The sequence below is a fragment of the Pleurodeles waltl genome, chromosome 4_2 (genome assembly GCF_031143425.1).
Source record: "Pleurodeles waltl isolate 20211129_DDA chromosome 4_2, aPleWal1.hap1.20221129, whole genome shotgun sequence".
NCBI classification, from domain to species: domain Eukaryota; kingdom Metazoa; phylum Chordata; class Amphibia; order Caudata; family Salamandridae; genus Pleurodeles; species Pleurodeles waltl.
This window is the reverse complement of record NC_090443.1, coordinates 85591481-85608240: the sequence shown is the minus strand read 5'-3', so window position 1 is coordinate 85608240 and position 16760 is coordinate 85591481. Positions and strand designations below refer to the sequence as shown.

The window sequence follows — 16760 nt, the reverse complement described above, 5'->3', positions numbered from 1 at the left end:
AGGGGTGCACCAGTATTCCAATTATGGGGTGTAAGGTTGAACAAAGCAACCAAATTTAGAGGAGAGAGCACAGTCACTGGGGTCCTGGTTAACAGGATCCCACTGAAAACAGTCTAAACACGGATTAACAGGCAAAAAGAGGGGGTAACCATGCCAAAAAGAGTGACTTTCCTACTACAGACGCCGACATTGTCTATGGTGCCTCAAAAAAGGACCATGGCTCAAAGGCCTGCGAAGATTGCCACTCCACTCACCCGAAGGTGCTGAAGGATTGCTCCCTGAAACGTCTCGCCGCCCAACGTTAGATGACCCTGTGGTAATTAATATCCCAGTCATATGGAAGGTCCTGGGACCGCTTGCGGAGCCACACCCAGTGGTCATTGCCCTGGTTGACAGTCAGTCGAAGATTTCTTCAACTTATCCGCTTACGCCCAAATCCTTAGACCAGAGGAGGGAGAGTTGGCACTCCAAGGCATGAGCCTCTGCAGAACACCAACCAGAGTCGACTGCACTTCCCGATTTTGCTGGAGCGACCCCAACCCAATTTAGAGATTTCTTTAAGCCCATGCAGCTAATTTTTGTGCAGCCCGACCTGGCTGGAGCACCTTTGAACCCCATGGGTTCTGGAGGGACCCCTACTGGATTCCTCCCAGCAGGTCTGCCCTGTGCACCAGTCAGGCCCCTTGGATCTGGTGCTGGATACAGAATGGTTCCTTCAATGAGGCTGAGACCTTCTCCGTCGCCTGCTACTGTACCAGTAACCCCCGCACCGTTGATGCCTATCGAGGACCTAGACGCCGACATGAAGAAGGACTTACATCACACAAAGCTAGTGCTGTTTGGAGCCATGCCTTCTGGGTTGGCGCCAGGGCCTTTGGTCTTTGACAGGGCGGGTAGAGGGGACAAATGGTAAGGGTATGATGACCCTGATGAATATGGCTACCCACTGGCTGATACAGAGGACATCTTTTTTGAGGATCTGGCGGATGCCATTGGGCTAGCGCCTCACCTGACTGTGCCCTGTTCTCCTTTCCTAAGGTCTTGGACCTTCAGTTCCCCTCCGTGGCAATTGAGACTAACATTTTGGCAGAGGGTCTTTAGCCAGGAACTGCCACTTCCGAACCCTTGCTTCCCTTTGATGAAGCCCTCACTGATGTCCTCCTCTGTGCTCAAACCTGCACAGGGGGCCCTCAGCCTAAACAGATGGCACGTGGCTGGTGCAGGTGTTCATGGACAACACCACCGCCATGTATTACTTTAACAGACAGGGTGGGGTCATGTACCCTTTGTTGGGAGACTTCGCATCTCAGGACATGGCTGGGACACCAGGGTATCTCCCTGGTGGTTCAACACCTGTCAGGCTTTCTGAATGCCAGGGCGGATGAACTCCGCCCTTAATGTCTAGCAGATCACAAATGGCATCTCTATCTGGAAGTGATGCAACAGTTCTTTCTATTGTGGGGAGAGCCTAAGCTAGATCTGTTTGACACTGCTGAAAACACGCAATGTCAGAATTTTTCTTGCTGAGGTTTTCAAGGTGGCACTGTCTGAGACGCTTTTTGCCTCAAGTGAAGCTCTGGCCTCCTGTACAGTTTTCTGCCAATACCACTCCTGCCCAGAGTTCTCAAAAAGATCAGGAATGACTGGCCCAGTTTATTCTTGTGGCTCTGGATTGGACATGGAGATCGTAGTATCTCAAGCTGTTAAGCATATGCATCAGTTCTCCGGTCAAGATGTCTCTTCAGGAGGATCTTCTGTCACAGCAACACAGGGAGTGGGGGAAGTTTAGTGTACACCCAAACCTGCACACTCAACACCTTCACGCATGGAGATTGATGGGAACAGCTGACAGCCTTTGACCTTCATCCCAAATTCTAAGATGTTATTCTGTCAGCCAGGCATCCCTCCACTAAAATGTTATACACCTTGCGCTGGGACGAATTTGTGGCATGGTGTGTATCATGAAACATTGATTTCCTTCTCTGCTCCTCTTTCTCAAATCTAATCATTTATTCTTTTTTTTTTTTACCCAGGAAGGTTCTGCTCTGGGCACAGTGTAGGGATGTCTTTCAGCCATCTCTGCATTTTTGTGATTGGCGGACCAACCTTCCTTATTTAAGTCATCTGTTGTGACGAGATTTCTCAAAGGTTTGCAACATGTTTCCCAAGCCATTTATCATCCCCACTGGGATTTGAATCTGTTCCTCACTTTCCTGATGGGCACGCCTTATGAAACGAACAGCAGCCCTCTTCAGTAATTGACCATCAAACCGCTTTTGTAGTGGCCATTGCATCAGCCAGGAGGGGCAGCGAATTGCAGGCACTCTTGGTGCATTCTTTGTCTACTACTTTGTACCCTGACAAACTGGGTCTCCAGGCACGGGCCTCCTTCCTTTTAAAGGTAGTCACTTCTTTTCCCGTAGGTCAGACCATCACCCTGCCTACCTTTTTTGCCCTGCCTCATCCTTCTAAGGAAGAGGAGGGACTCCACCGTCTGGTTCTAAAACAAGCATTGTCATTCTATTTTGATTGCACAAAGACTTTATGACGGACAAGCAACTCTTCGTAGGGCACCTCGGGTCAAGAAAAGGGAAGGCTGTACAGAAACAAACTACCTCCCAACGGGTAGTGCTCTACTTAAAGATCTGCTTCACATTGACCAAGAATCGGCCAACTGAGGGCTTGTGCATTCATTCTACCAAAGTCAAATGTGCAACCACTGCGTTAGCTTGCAGAGTTCTGGCCCTGGACATCTGTCAGGCTACAGCGTGGGCCTTTCTCCCGTCTGCAGAGCACCTCTGCCTGGACAGCCAGGTCCGTCAGGATAGGCATTTTGCTGTTAGTCCTGCTGGTCTTTCGAGTTGAAATTGGATCCACAGACCCACGTATAGGGAGGCACTGCTTGATACCTATTCTAAGGTAAGGAATCATTGGCTAGAAGTCACTATCAGATGAACAAATTAGTTACCTTTGGTAACACCTTACCTGGTAGAGACTCTATCTGTAGATTCCTCACCGATCCCCCCCCTTGCTCTGTGACCTGATTGAAGGATGAAGGCTTCCTCTTGAAAAGGGCCCTAATAATTCACATCCGTGTTCAGTATTCATCGTGGCCCCAACTTCTTGGCGAGGAAAGTTGCAAAAATTAACTGTCAGCGCAACAAGTGGTGCCTTTGTAGGTACCGCGTATGTCACTTCCGAGTTGGATGGACTCCAACTGGCTCTGGGGTCGTGCTCTAAAATAGCCGGATCCACTCTAACCCCTGGGGATAATTCTAAGGTCAAGAATCAGTGACTAGACAGCCTCTATCAGATAAGGCTTCCTAAAGTAAGTAACTTGTTCTTTGATATCTCTCTTCACCGCTGCACATTACCTGAACCTGGAACAAAACTTGGTGACGTTTTCTTCGGCACTGTCAAAGCAAAGCATTTGACTCGGTTGAGTGGCCTTTGTATAAAAACAACTCGCAGTAGAATGGGCTTGAGGAAGATGATGGGGTGGATAGAGCTCTTATAGATACACCTGGTGGCACAAATATGGGTCATTGGGATTATATCTAACCTTATAGCAATACAGTGTGGTAGGCAGCAAGGATACAACTGATTTTCACACTAGTGATAGAGACCCTAGCCTGTATACTCCCGGAGTGTCATAGACAATGGGGCATACAATTTGTGACACTATGGTTAATGATAACCCTATCCACACATTATATTTTAATGGTTAAACACCCAGATGTGAAATTGCAACCAATAATAAATGAAATCGTGGCCACCATGATGAGACTGACGGCTATCACTAAGAGGCAAACACTGAAGCAGCCACTATGTTGGCAAGAGACCCCGATTTGATACTTAGGAGTACAGTTTCACAGCAACATATCAGTAATCATAAGTGAGAATTATAGCAAAATGATGGATTAAATCACAACCAATATAGAGAAGTGGAAAAGATTGTCACTAACTATGGCAAGTAGGATTGTGATAAAGAAGATGGTTTCTCTGCCTCTACCTGCTTAATTAAAATTATCTCCATGCCTCTCATTATGGCATTCTTTGATCAGCTTACGCCACTGGTCATCAAACTTGCTTTGGGCCGGGTAACAGCCTGCCTGACAGTGTATAATGCAGAGACCGTACAGTCAGAGCTATTTTTGGCACTGAACTTTGGAATTTTGAGGTATGTTGGTATGGTAGTAGACAATGCCTATGATGCCGTGCCCTGGAGGTGGATTTTTTTTTACACTTAGCGTGGAACTGTCCATCAATCAGCAATTATTGGGCGATGCTCTTTGAGGCCCTGAATGAAATGATGGGCCTGACCTTGATGGTGGACCCGCTAATGGCCTTTTTAGGCTGTAAAAAAATAAAATTACAAAAAATTCAGAAGAATGAAATTTAATTTGTGGGACTGACTTTATTGATGGGGAAGAGTAGAGTAGCTGTGTATTGATGTAAGACTCCCATACTACCTGATTGAGTTACAGATTTAGCTACATGCCACACTCATGCTGAAACAAATAGTGAACTGCTACCTAGAACTTCCCAACTAAAAGACATTTGGGGTCATATAAAAATGTTATTGACTGACTATACACCTGTCTCGGAGAATGATGACACACCAAGTTGCACCTGGATCTTAGCTACTGCCACTATAGATGTGGCGCAGTGTAATGGATCACTAACTAACATCTCAAGGTGACAATCCCTGGGAGTGTCTTTGCGAGTGAGAATGCAGCACTATGAACCCCCCACTTATCTCTGTACTGCTATGTGGCAATCTCATGCAGATGTCACAGAAATGTTCTGTACTGGTTAATGTATATTGACTGCATGATAAATGTAGGAAGTTGGCTCGGTATGTACTATTTCAAAGTAAGAAATAGCATGCACAGAGTCCAAGGGTTCCCCTTAGAGGTAAGATAGTGGCAAAAATAGATCATTCTAATGCTCTATTTTGTGGTAGTGTGGTCGAGCAGTAGGCTTATCAGAGGGTAGTGTTAAGCATTTGTTGTACACACACAGGCAATAAATGGGGAACACACACTCAAAGACAATTCCAGACCAATAGGTTTTTATATAGAAAAATATATTTTCTTAGTTTATTTTAAGAACCACAGGTTCAAGATTTACAAACAATACTTTAAATGAAAGGTATGTCACTTAGGAACTTTAAGAACTTTGAATTAGCAAAATAGCATATACAGTTTTCACACAAATGGCAATAAGCTATTTTAAAACTGGACACAGTGCTATTTTCAACAGTTCCTGGGGGAGGTAAGTGTTTGTTAGTTTTGCAGGTAAGTAAACCACCTACAGGGTTCAAAGTTGGGTCCAAGGTAGCCCACCGTTGGGGGTTCAGAGCAACCCCAAAGTTACCACACCAGCAGCTCAGGGCCGGTCAGGTGCTGAGGTCAAAGTGGTGCCCAAAACGCATAGGCTTCAATGGAGAAGGGGGTGCCCCGGTTCCAGTCTGCCAGCAGGTAAGTACCCGCGTCTTCGGAGGCAGACCAGGGGGGTTTTGTAGGGCACCGGGGGGACACAAGTCAGCACAAAAAGTACACCCTCAGCGGCACAGGGGCGGCCGGGTGCAGTGCGCAAACAGGCGTCGGGTTTGCAATGTAGTTCAATGGGAGACCCAGGGGTCTCTTCAGCGATGCAGGCAAGGGGGGTGGGGGGCTCCTCGGGGTAGCCACCACCTGGGCAAGGAAGAGGGCCACCTGGGGGTCGCTCCTGCACTGGAGGTCGGATCCTTCAGGTCCTGGGGGGCTGCGGGTGCAGTGTCCTTACCAGGCGTCGGGTTCTTAGAAGCAGGCAGTCGCGCTCAGGGGGAGCCTCTGGATTCCCTCTGCAAGCGTCGCTGTGGGGTCTCAGGGGGGTCAACTCTGGCTACTAATGGGCTCGCAGTCGACGGGAGTCATCCCTGTAGTGTTGGTTCTCCACAAGTCGAGCCGGGGGCGTCGGGTGCAGAGTGCAAAGTCTCATGCTTCCGGCGGGAAACGTGTGTTCTTTAAAAGTTGCTTCTTTGTTGCAAAGATGCTTCTTCCTTGGAGCTGAGCCGCTGTCCTTGGGAGTTCTTGGTCCTTTTAGATGCAGGGTAGTCCTCTGAGGATTTGCTGGACCCTGCGGAACGCGTCACTGGAGCAGTTCTTTTGAAGTGGGGAGACAGGCCGGTAGAGCTGGGGCCAAAGCAGTTGGTGTCTCCGTCTTCTCTGCAGGTTTTTCAGCTCAGCAGTCCTTCTTGGTCTTAGGTTGCAGGAATCTAATTTCCCAGGTTCTGGGGAGCCCCTAAATACTGAATTTAGGGGGGTGTTTAGGTCTGGGAGGGCAGTAGCCAATGGCTACTGTCCTTGAGGGTGGCTACTCCCTCTTTGTGCCTCCTCCCTGAGGGGAGGGGGGCACATCCCTATTCCTATTGGGGGAATCCTCCAAAATCAAGATGGAGGATTTCTAAAGGCAGGGGTCACTTCAGCTCAGGACACCTTAGGGGCTGTCCTGACTGATGGGTGACTCCTCCTTGTTTTTCTCATTATCTCTCCTGGACTTGCCTCCAAAAGTGGGGGCTGTGTCCAGGGGGCGGGCATCTCCACTAGCTGGAGTGCCCTGGGGCATTGTAACACGAAGCCTGAGCCTTTGAGGCTCACTGTTAGGTGTTACAGTTCCTGCAGGGGAAAGGTGTGAAGCACCTCCACCCAGAGCAGGCTTTGTTTCTGTCCTCAGAGAGCACAAAGGCTCTCACCACATGGGGCCAGAAACTCGTCTCTCAGCAGCAGGCTGGCACAGACCAGTCAGTCCTGCACTGAACAATTGGGTAAAATAGAGGGGGCATCTCTAAGATGCCCTCAGTGTGCATTTTGTAATAAATCCAACACTGGCATCAGTGTGGGTTTATTATTCTGAGAAGTTTGATACCAAACTTCCCAGTATTCAGTGTAGCCATTATGGAGCTGTGGAGTTCGTTTTTGACAGACTCCCAGACCATATACTCTTATGGCTACCCTGCACTTACAATGTCTAAGGTTTTGCTTAGACACTGTAGGGGCATACTGGTCATGCACCTATGCTCTCACCTGTGGTATAGTGCACCCTGCCTTAGGGCTGTAAGGCCTGCTAGAGGGGTGACTTACCTATGCCACAGGCAGTGTGAGGTTGGCATGGCACCCTGAGGGGAGTGCCATGTCGACTTAGTCATTTTCTCCCCACCAGCACACACAAGCTGGCAAGCAGTGTGTCTGTGCTGAGTGAGGGGTCCCTAGGGTGGCATAAGACATGCTGCAGCCCTTAGATACCTTCCCTGGCATCAGGGCCCTTGGTACCAGGGGTACCAGTTACAAGGGACTTACCTGGGTGCCAGGGTTGTGCCAATTGTGGAGACAATGGTACATTTTAGGTGAAAGAACACTGGTGCTGGGCCTGGTTAGCAGGGTCCCAGCACACTTCTCAGTCAAGTCAGCATCAGTATCAGGTAAAAAGTGGGGGGTAACTGCAACAGGGAGCCATTTCCTTACAATAAAGTTTTGTGTTTTTTTGTTTTTTAACTATACACTTTTTGATAAGTTTACATTTTTCCTCATTCCCCCGTCATTGCTCTTCAGTGGAATTTAAATCTTCTAAGATTATTTATGCAAGCCCTATCCAATCTGGTGTGCTGTGGCCCAGTTTAATTTTTGACTATGCTACTGAACAGACTGTTAGACTGTTAAGACTGTTTAGACTTACGCTGATAGTTGGTAGAATCCAAGCCCTCTAGATCTGACCACCATTTATAATTTTCTACCTGGATACAACAATTCTTCCCACTTAGCTGTGTCTTATTGAAAGGGACATCTGCCTTTCACATGACCCTGTCCATCACGCTTCCATTGTTTTCCCACCGACGAGTAGCAGTGCTTACTGTGGTGCCCAATTACATTGACAGCACACAGAAGAACAATATTGATGGGCAACTCTTAGTAAGCTTCGCAAAAGCTAAGAAAGATAAATCAGCTGCAAAGTGCTTCTTTTTCGTTGGTCACCCTTTGCATAAAGATCTGCTACGCCTTGACCAAGAAAGACTGTGGTTGACATTTGAGGCTTCTCCTCTACCAGGGCCATGTCTGTGTGCACTCCTCTCAGTAGAGACTTTCCAGTGATTGAAACCTTGCAAGGTGCTTACATGGTTCTCTTGGCATACATTTATTGTCTCACAACTCATGCAGAGTGATGGATACATTGCCAGGGTTGTGTTGCATTGATTATTTGGATAATCTAGATTATTCATCCCATCTCCTAGTGGGTATTGGTCTGGGACTCATTTATAGCATATGCAGTTTGCCGGAAGAAGTATTCATCAGAAGAAAGAACTTACTTTCGACAACAATATCTTTTTATCATGTATGGCGGTAGATAAACATGCTCTATATACTCCTATCTATTGTTCAGACAATAGTTCTTTTTTTCTTTGAAGAATCTTTGACTTTTAGGGTGTGCTGTGACCCCTCCTTTACTCCACAATGCATTTGGGCACCAACTTCACCCTGGGTTGAATTTTGCCACAATTGGGTAGGGACAGGTTCAGCAACTACTGTGAGACCGTCGTGTTCTGTGTTTTTTCGGGTGTACTGTACTCCTCAGCACTGCGAGAACTATCACAGTGAGCAGTTAACCCAAATGGTACACCTTTCCTCAACGACAGACTGCAACTGCTTCACCTTGATGCCCAAGTAGTGAGTGTAGGAAAGTAGCATCTTTCTAACACACTTACCCCCACGTTTTGCCTTGTGTCAGTGTTTAAACAGTAGTACACTTAGGATCCTGCTAACCAGGACCCCACTGTCTGTGTGCTCTCCTCTAAATTTGGTTGCTGGTAAATTTTTACACTCCACATTTGGCATACTGGTACACCCATGTAAGTCCCTAGTATATGGTACTCGGGTACCCAGGGGATTGGTACGCCAGTGGTCTCCCATAGGCTGCATCATGTATTATGCCACCCATGGCAGCCCATGCAAACTGTGTCTGCAGGCCTGCCATTGAAGCCTGCGTGAAATGGTGCACGCACATTTTCACTACCGATATAAGGCTTGCCTTATATCGTCTATTGCACTTAGACACTGTAAGTCACCCCTCTGGTGGGCCCTTCAGCCCAAGGCCAGTCTTTGTCCCTAAGTGTGAGGGTACTGCTGCATGAGCAGGGATTCCATTCCCTGGGCTTTGTAAGTGTGGGGAAGCCATATTAAGGTATGTAGTGGACACTGGTCACCACAAGTGGTCCAACTACATAATGGCTTCTCCAGTCCTAGGCATGTTTGGTATCAATCATATTGGAATCATGCAACTACACCAATTCCAGTGCTAGTTGCATAATTCCATGTACTCTGGAGGTTCCTTAGAGCAGTGGTTCCCAGGTGGTCCACAAAGCCTCCTCAGGTGGTCCACAACTGCTTAGAAATGAAGTACTATTAACAGATTAGGTCCCCAGGTTTCAGTAGTAACTCAGTGGAGGGTCCCGAATTCCAATAATGATTCAGTAGGGGTCCCTGGATTCCAATAATGATAGTGTGGGTCCTTAGAAGTCAAAAGGTTGGGAACTACTGCCTTAGAGGATCTCCCAGTTCTGCCTTTGCAGCATGACAGGGTCTGGCTGCCACCCCACACCACTGTCGACCCCAGACAATGTTCTGTCCTCCTGCTGATGAGCCTGTCTCAAGCAGGGGAAGGCAGAACAAAGGATTTTCTGTGACCACCTATCCCTTTGAAATAGGTTTCTCTGGGCTAGTGTGAGTTGGCCTCTGAGCGCCACTAGACTGCTTTAAAGGGCATATTTGGTGCCCTTCTTGCATAATCTGGTTTGCACCAGTTCAGGAACCCCCTGTTCCCGCTCTGGCACGAAACCACACAAAGGTCTGGGAGTGACCACCCCCTGTCCAGCTCACCCCCTAGGGAGGTGCACAGAGCTCTGTCAGTTGGCCGCTTGATTCTGCAATCTTGAAAATAAGATGTGCACAAGCCACTGGGAGCATCTGATTGGTTAGGCCAGGTGGATGGCAGCCCTGACCCCCACTGATAGGTGGGTCACTGCAGATAGTGACCAACCCCCTTTTTGGGTTACTTAAGGGTTCCCCTGAGGGTGGGCCCTCAGATTCATTGAGCAAGACTCTACAAGGAACTCTGCAAGACATCTGCTCCTGGCCTCCAAAACAGCTGCTGGACTTCTATTGGAAGTGAAACAAGACTGTATCCAGTTGGGAGGGCTCCCACGGCAACATTGTTCCTTCAGCTCCTGCAAGACGTCTGCAACCTCAGTGGCTGTGCATCCTCCAGGGTCACAAGGACACTGCCTGCATTAAAGAAGCAAGAAGGAATCTCCCTTGGAGTGAAGAAGTTACTCCTGTGCAACTGCAGGCACCTCAAGATGACAGCGACCACCGGGTGGTCCCTGCTGTCCCATGGATACCGAAAAGGCTTTGCTCACAGGGGTCGTTCTTTGGTTCTCTCTGAGTCCCCCTGTTTTTCTGACCAACTTGGGAGACGGTGGGCCCTTGCTGTAGCCACTGGAACGGAGCACCTGTGCACCATGACTGTTGGCTCTTGCTTTTGCCAGAACTTGCTAACTCTTTTTCCAGGTGATCTTCAGGCTCCAAGAAGCCTCCAACACACTGCAACTCTAAGATCAGTCTCCCCTCTGCAGCTTCTGCAACTTGAGACTCCTGTTTTGTTGTGCTGCTGAGGCCTGCTGCCAGTGGGTCATTCGTGGGGGCTCCTCTGACTCCGGCTGGCTTTCCTCGCTGCGGGTGTCGGCCCTAACTCTCTTCCAAGTGTCGAGTCACTAGGACCTTGCTGGTCCCCAAAAACCTAAAATCTTCCTTGCACCAACTATTTGCATTTGCCAGGGCTTGTTGGTGGCCCTTCTGGCCACTGACCTTCCTGAAATCCGGTGACCAACAGACAGCTTGTGGGTGATTGCCAGGATCTCCTGCATCCCCTGGACTCCACAGCTGAAGTTATGCCTCCACCGTTCTGCAGGAACTTCACCGCCAAGAAGGTGGGCATTGGCTACCAGTACTGCCTGGACATCTCGGAGTGGTTTGGACACTGCCTCCTTCTTCCTCAGGTTCTTCTCGTCCGGAATGGTCCACGGGTAGCGACAGCAGCTGGACAGTCGAGGCTTCCATGGACTTCAACAAGGGTTTCCAACGCCACTTCACCCCTATGCACCTGGGCTCCCTGGTGTAGGTACTCTGATCTTCTGAGTACCCAAGGATGAGGGTGCGCTCGAACCTTCTTTGTGCCAACTGATTTCCTTATGGTCCAGTGGGAAGGGTCCTGGATCCATAAAAATGCAGCTGCAACAGTCCGGTGTTAGCCTATGGGACACTGGCTCAATAACTCTGCACCCGGGCGCCTGTGGGTTTTCGGGTACTTGTAGAAGGCTGGCTCAGTTTATGGTGTACACCTATGGTGTGGCACCCTCTACAGAGTCCAGGCAACCCGTAGTGGTAGTGAATAGGTGTCCAGTTAGCAAAAGCTCTCTAGGGGTAGGTGAGGCAAGCAGCTGAAGCATATCCAGGAGGAATGTAAAGCACTTGCAATACCACAGTAGTAAGACAGTAAATCACTCACAAGAATGAACCACACAAGTGTTGCAAAAATAAAGGATACTTTATTATATCACTGCTACTAGACTAGCATTGGCATATCTCACTTTGGGGATATCTGCTCACAATATATACACAAAATAACCAGGAGAATTAGCATAAAAATACACGAGGCCCTATGGGAGGGCCAAACCATAGACTAAAAGTGGAATGTGAAATAGAGAACCCAAACAAGATAAATGTGGTTGCTAGCTAGGGGCTGGGGGTAGATAGAAACACCAGAGATGAGTACAGTAATTGTTCCCCATTGACCAGGTGCAAGGTAGTTACCCACCCATTCGTCCCATAGGCTAACACAGGGAGCAGTAGTTGGAGTTCGTGTGATTCAGGACCCTTCCCAGTGGACCTCAAGGAAACCAGCAGACAAGAGAGGTTGGAGAGTGCCCCCACCCGTGGATACCCAGAAAACAGGAGTAACTACAGCAGGGGACCCGGATGCAAAGGGGATAAGGGGCTCTCTCTGAAGTCAGTGGACGCCTCGGATTGTCCAGCTGCTGTCACGACCCATGGACAAGGCTGGTGGAACCCAGAGATGGATTCTGGATGTGAAGCACCGGTAAAGGAAGGGGACAGAGTCCACCACTCTTGGAGGTGCCCAGGAGGTGCAAGTGGCAATGCCCACCCTGCTAGAGGTGATGTCCCTGCAAATTGGTGGAAGAAGTCCAGCTGCGGGGTCCAGGAGCTGCAGAAGATCCCAGGAGCCACCTATGAGCTGTTCCTCAACGATCACCGGATTGCAGGAGGGTCCGTGACCAGCCTGGTCACCAACAAGCACTGGAAAGTACAAGCAGGAGCTAAAGAAGTATTTGCAAAGTTTTGGGAACCAGCAAGGACCAGGAGACTCTATCTAGGAGGGGCAGTCAGGGCTGGCCCTCAGCACGCAGGAAGGCCAGCTGAAGTCCATGGAGCCCCCACGAGTGACCCACAGGTAATGGACACAAGGAGGCATCCGCAGCAAAACAAAACAGAAGTTCCACGTCGCAGGAGTTGAAGGACAGGGGCTGATCTTCAAGTTTCAGAGTGCTGGAGGCCGGGGCTTCTTGATGCCAGAAGATGTCCTGGAGGAAGAGTAAACAAGCCTTGGCAAGTGCAACAGTCGCGGTGCACAGGGGTGCCAATCCAGTGGCAGGAGCAGTGGCCCAGTCTCCCACGTTGATCAGAAGATAGTGAGGAAGGACCCAGAGGAAGCCACAGACTCGCCACTTTTGAAGCAGAGCCTTTTGATGTTCATGGAGCCCATCAGCCTGTCAAGGTTGTCTTGAGGTGCCTGCAGTTGCAGGGGAGTGACCCCTTCACTATAAGGGAGATTCCTTCATGCCTTCAGGTGCAGACAGAGCCCTTCTGACCCTGGATGATGCACAGCCTTGGATGTTTCAGAATTCTTGCTGGATCTGGAGAAACACTGTTGCAATGGCAGCCTTGCCACCAGAAGCAGATGTTTCGGTTCCAAAGCAGAACAGCAGCGGTTCCAGAGGCCAGAGCAGAAGATGTCTTGCAGATTGTTCCTAGGCGTGTCTTGCTCGACAAATCCGAGGACCCACCCACTGGGGAGCCCTTAAGTAACCCTAAAAGGGAGTTGGCCACTCTCTGAAGTGACCTGTCTACCAGAGGGGGTCAGGGACGTCATCTACTTGGCCAAACCAGTCAGGGGCCTCTACCCATCTTGTTTCCAAGATGTCAGAATCAAGTGGCCAACTGACAGTGCTCTCTGCACCTCCCTAGGGAGGAGGTGGACAGCGGGTGGTCCCTTCCCTGTCCTTTGTGCAGTTTTGCGCCAGAGCGGAAACTGGGGGTTCCTGAACTGGTGCAAACTGGATTATGCAAGCAGGGAACCAAATATGCCCTTCAAAGCAGACTGGTGGCGCTCCGAGGGCACCCCACCCCACCGCAGCCCTTAGACACCGAATACACAGGGGGAGGTGGTCACACAGCTCCCTTGCAGGAAATCCTTTGTTCTGCCTCCAGCAGGAGGGCAGAACAGTGTCTGAGGCTGTAGCAGTGTGGGCTTGCAACCCGACCCCGTAAGACTGCACAGGCAGAAATGGGGGATCCTCAAAGGAATCCCCAGAGTACATGCATCATGCAATTAACACAGGAATCAGTGTAGTTGCACGATTCCAACGTGTTTGATATCAATCATACCTAGGTTCAGAGAAACCATTGTGTAGTTGGACCACTTGTGTTTACCAGTGTCCACTACATACCTTAAGATGGCTTCTGCCCACTTAGAGTCCAGGAAATGGCCTGGAGTTTGTAGGGGCACCCTGCTTATGCAGGGGTATCCTCCCACTTAGGAACATGCACGCTGCCCTTGGGCTGAAGGGCCTACCAGAGCAGTGGCTTATAGTGTCTAAGTGCAGTGACCAAGTTCGGTTGTGAAACGTTGCATGTACCTTGTCACGCAGGCTGCAATGGCAGGCCTGCAGAGGGAGTTTGCATGGGCTCCCATGGGAGACACGATATATGCTGCAGCCCATAGGAGACTCCTGGTGTACCAATGCCCTGGGTACCGGAGTACCATATACTAGGGGCTTACATGGGTGTAGCAGTATGCCAGTTGTGGGTGTAAAGCGTTTACCAGCAACTAAATTTAGAAGAGAGAGCACCGTCACTGGGGTCCTGATTAGCAGGATCCCTGTAATCTACAGTCTAAACACACTGGTATCAGGCAAAAAGTAGGGGTAACTATGCTAGAAGGATGGCACTTTCCTACAGTACTTACCTTGGGTAATTGCTTACTTCCCCAGCCCCTGGGACTCTAACACGCTTACCTTGGTTGGGCACCTATTTTCCTATACCACTTTCTTAGTATATGGTTATCCCCCCACACACTCCCCATAAGGTCCCTCATATTTCTATGCATTTCATGCTTCTTGCTAACTGTATATTTTGTGTTTGATATCTCCTAGTGAAGATATCTCATTATTAGTGTAATCCTAGTTTTGTAATAAAGAATACATTATTTTTGCAACACCTAGTGTGGTTCTTTCTTGTGAACAGTTACTGTCTGACTATTGTGGTATTGCATGTGCTTTACACTTCTCCTGGAGTGTAGCTACCCACCACAGCTATCCTTAGACAGCTTTGGCTATCTGGACACCTAAACACAATCACTAAGGGTTGCCTGGACTCAGTATAGGGTGCCCCACCATAGGTGAACACTATAAACTGAGCCAGCCTCCTACAGTGAGTAGCCGTCACCAGTAAAAGACTTGGTCTAGTTATCATTGATCTCTGCAGAGTTCATCTTGGAGAATGCAGACAGGAAGGGGATGATGGAACGCACACCTTTCCAATTTTGTCCAAGGTACAACGCTAAATATCCATGGGAGTGTCAGCATAGTATTTGCAGCCTCTTCATCTCCCTGACGATAACGAGTCATCCTGTGAGTTCTGGCTTGCCTTCTGTTTTAAAAAGACTCTTGAGGTACCCAAGGGAAAGGCACTAGGCACACTAGAGCATGCAACAACAAAGTTATCCTCTGTGATGCCAGTCATCTTTGGTGAGCAGAACAAGCTTGGCCTTGAGGAGGAAGAGGCTAGCCCTCCAGCATCACAGCAGCCCAAACAAAGCCCAGCCTGAGAAATTGTCCTCCAAGGAAGAAGATGGTCTGCCTTCATTGTCGCCACCAAAAGGGCCATACAACGTCTACCTGACTGACAATCCAAACCTCTAGCCTTACTTAGCCAAAACATCACCACTGAATGATACTGCATCATACCATGCTGTCATCCTGACAGTGGCTTGCCACCATAACGTTTGTGTGTCCTACAGGATGAGGATGGCTTTCTGGTGGAGAGCTCTGAAAAAGAACGCACTGTACAATTCCTTTGCTGCACTTATTCATTACAGATGAAGATGGCTTCCTTTGGCCCATTTTAGTCCCAAGAGTGCTTACTCAGTACATCCTGTAAGATCAGTTTCATATGATAACCTTGCAGGACTTCATAATGCTGCGCTATCAGGAAGACTTCATTATAGCCTTAGTCCTCAAGGATGCCTTCTTCCCCATCCCTATCCACCCCACCCATCACTAGTATCTTCAGTTTGTGATAAGGGGATTGCACTAGCAAATTCACAGTACTATCCTTCAGTGTCACTATGGCTTTAGTGCTTTTTATCAAGTGTCTGGTGTTGATGGTCACTCATCTATGCAGAGCGGGCATCCAAGTCTTCCCATATATTGACGACTGGCTGATCAACAGAAGCTGCACATAACAATACTTAACACACACAGGCTGCTCAAAGCCTAATCCATGCCTAAGGTTTCACTGTAAGCACAAAAAAGTCCAACCTCCAACCCCAGCATATCAAGCCCTTCCTAGGTTCAATGTTAAAAGCTGTCACAGGAAAAACATACCCAGCAGAGGGTGATGGCTTTCCAACAGATGATGACTTTTTCAGTCCTCCCATCCTATGTGAGACTTGTGAGTAAGCTCTTGGCTGTGATGACATCATGTATAGCAGTTGTGCCACATGCCAAATTACTCATGTGCCCACTCCAGCAGTGCCTCACAAAGCAATGGCATGAGCAGCGCATTATTTGGAAGGTCCAGTGTTTATAAAAACCGAGCAAACAGCGCTCTCTGCAGTGGTGGAACAGCAACAATCTGTTGCTCTGCAGGCCCTTCTTCTGCTAGTGACAATTACCACTGACGTATTGCTAACATCAGTCAACTAGAACTATGAGCATGTCTGCCACAAGGTGACCCTCATAAAGACAGACTACACAATAGTAATGTGTAACATACACAAACAGGTGCACCCACTCTTCCCAGGTGTCTGATCAGGCACTGGGCGCACCGCAACAAGATCACCAGCTGAACACCTACCGGGTGTAGACAATGATTTTGCAGATCTTTAAAGCAGAACCCATCAAGTCCACATGTGGGAACCTTACCCATGAGCCTTCTGCAGATACATAAAGTGGTGGAGAACCCCTCCCTTTGACCCATTTGCTATCCCCAGAAAACACAAAATACCTAAGCTCCGCCTCCAGGTATTCACACCCATTGTGACCTTCCCTGACGAGGGTTCCGATGTCCGGGCCCCCGGGCAGCATCAATCCCATTCTTATTTTGGATTCCCATCACAGAGCCGGAACGGCATTACTCAACACAGAT

General features: G+C 48.8%; 1 protein-coding gene across 5 annotated transcripts in view; it reads left to right on the top strand.

Moving 5' to 3' along the window:
• The window catches only part of R3HDM2 (R3H domain containing 2), a 1111447-nt gene that overhangs the window by 815898 nt on the left and 278789 nt on the right, over positions 1 to 16760 (top strand). The gene's annotated exons all lie outside the window — the stretch shown is intronic.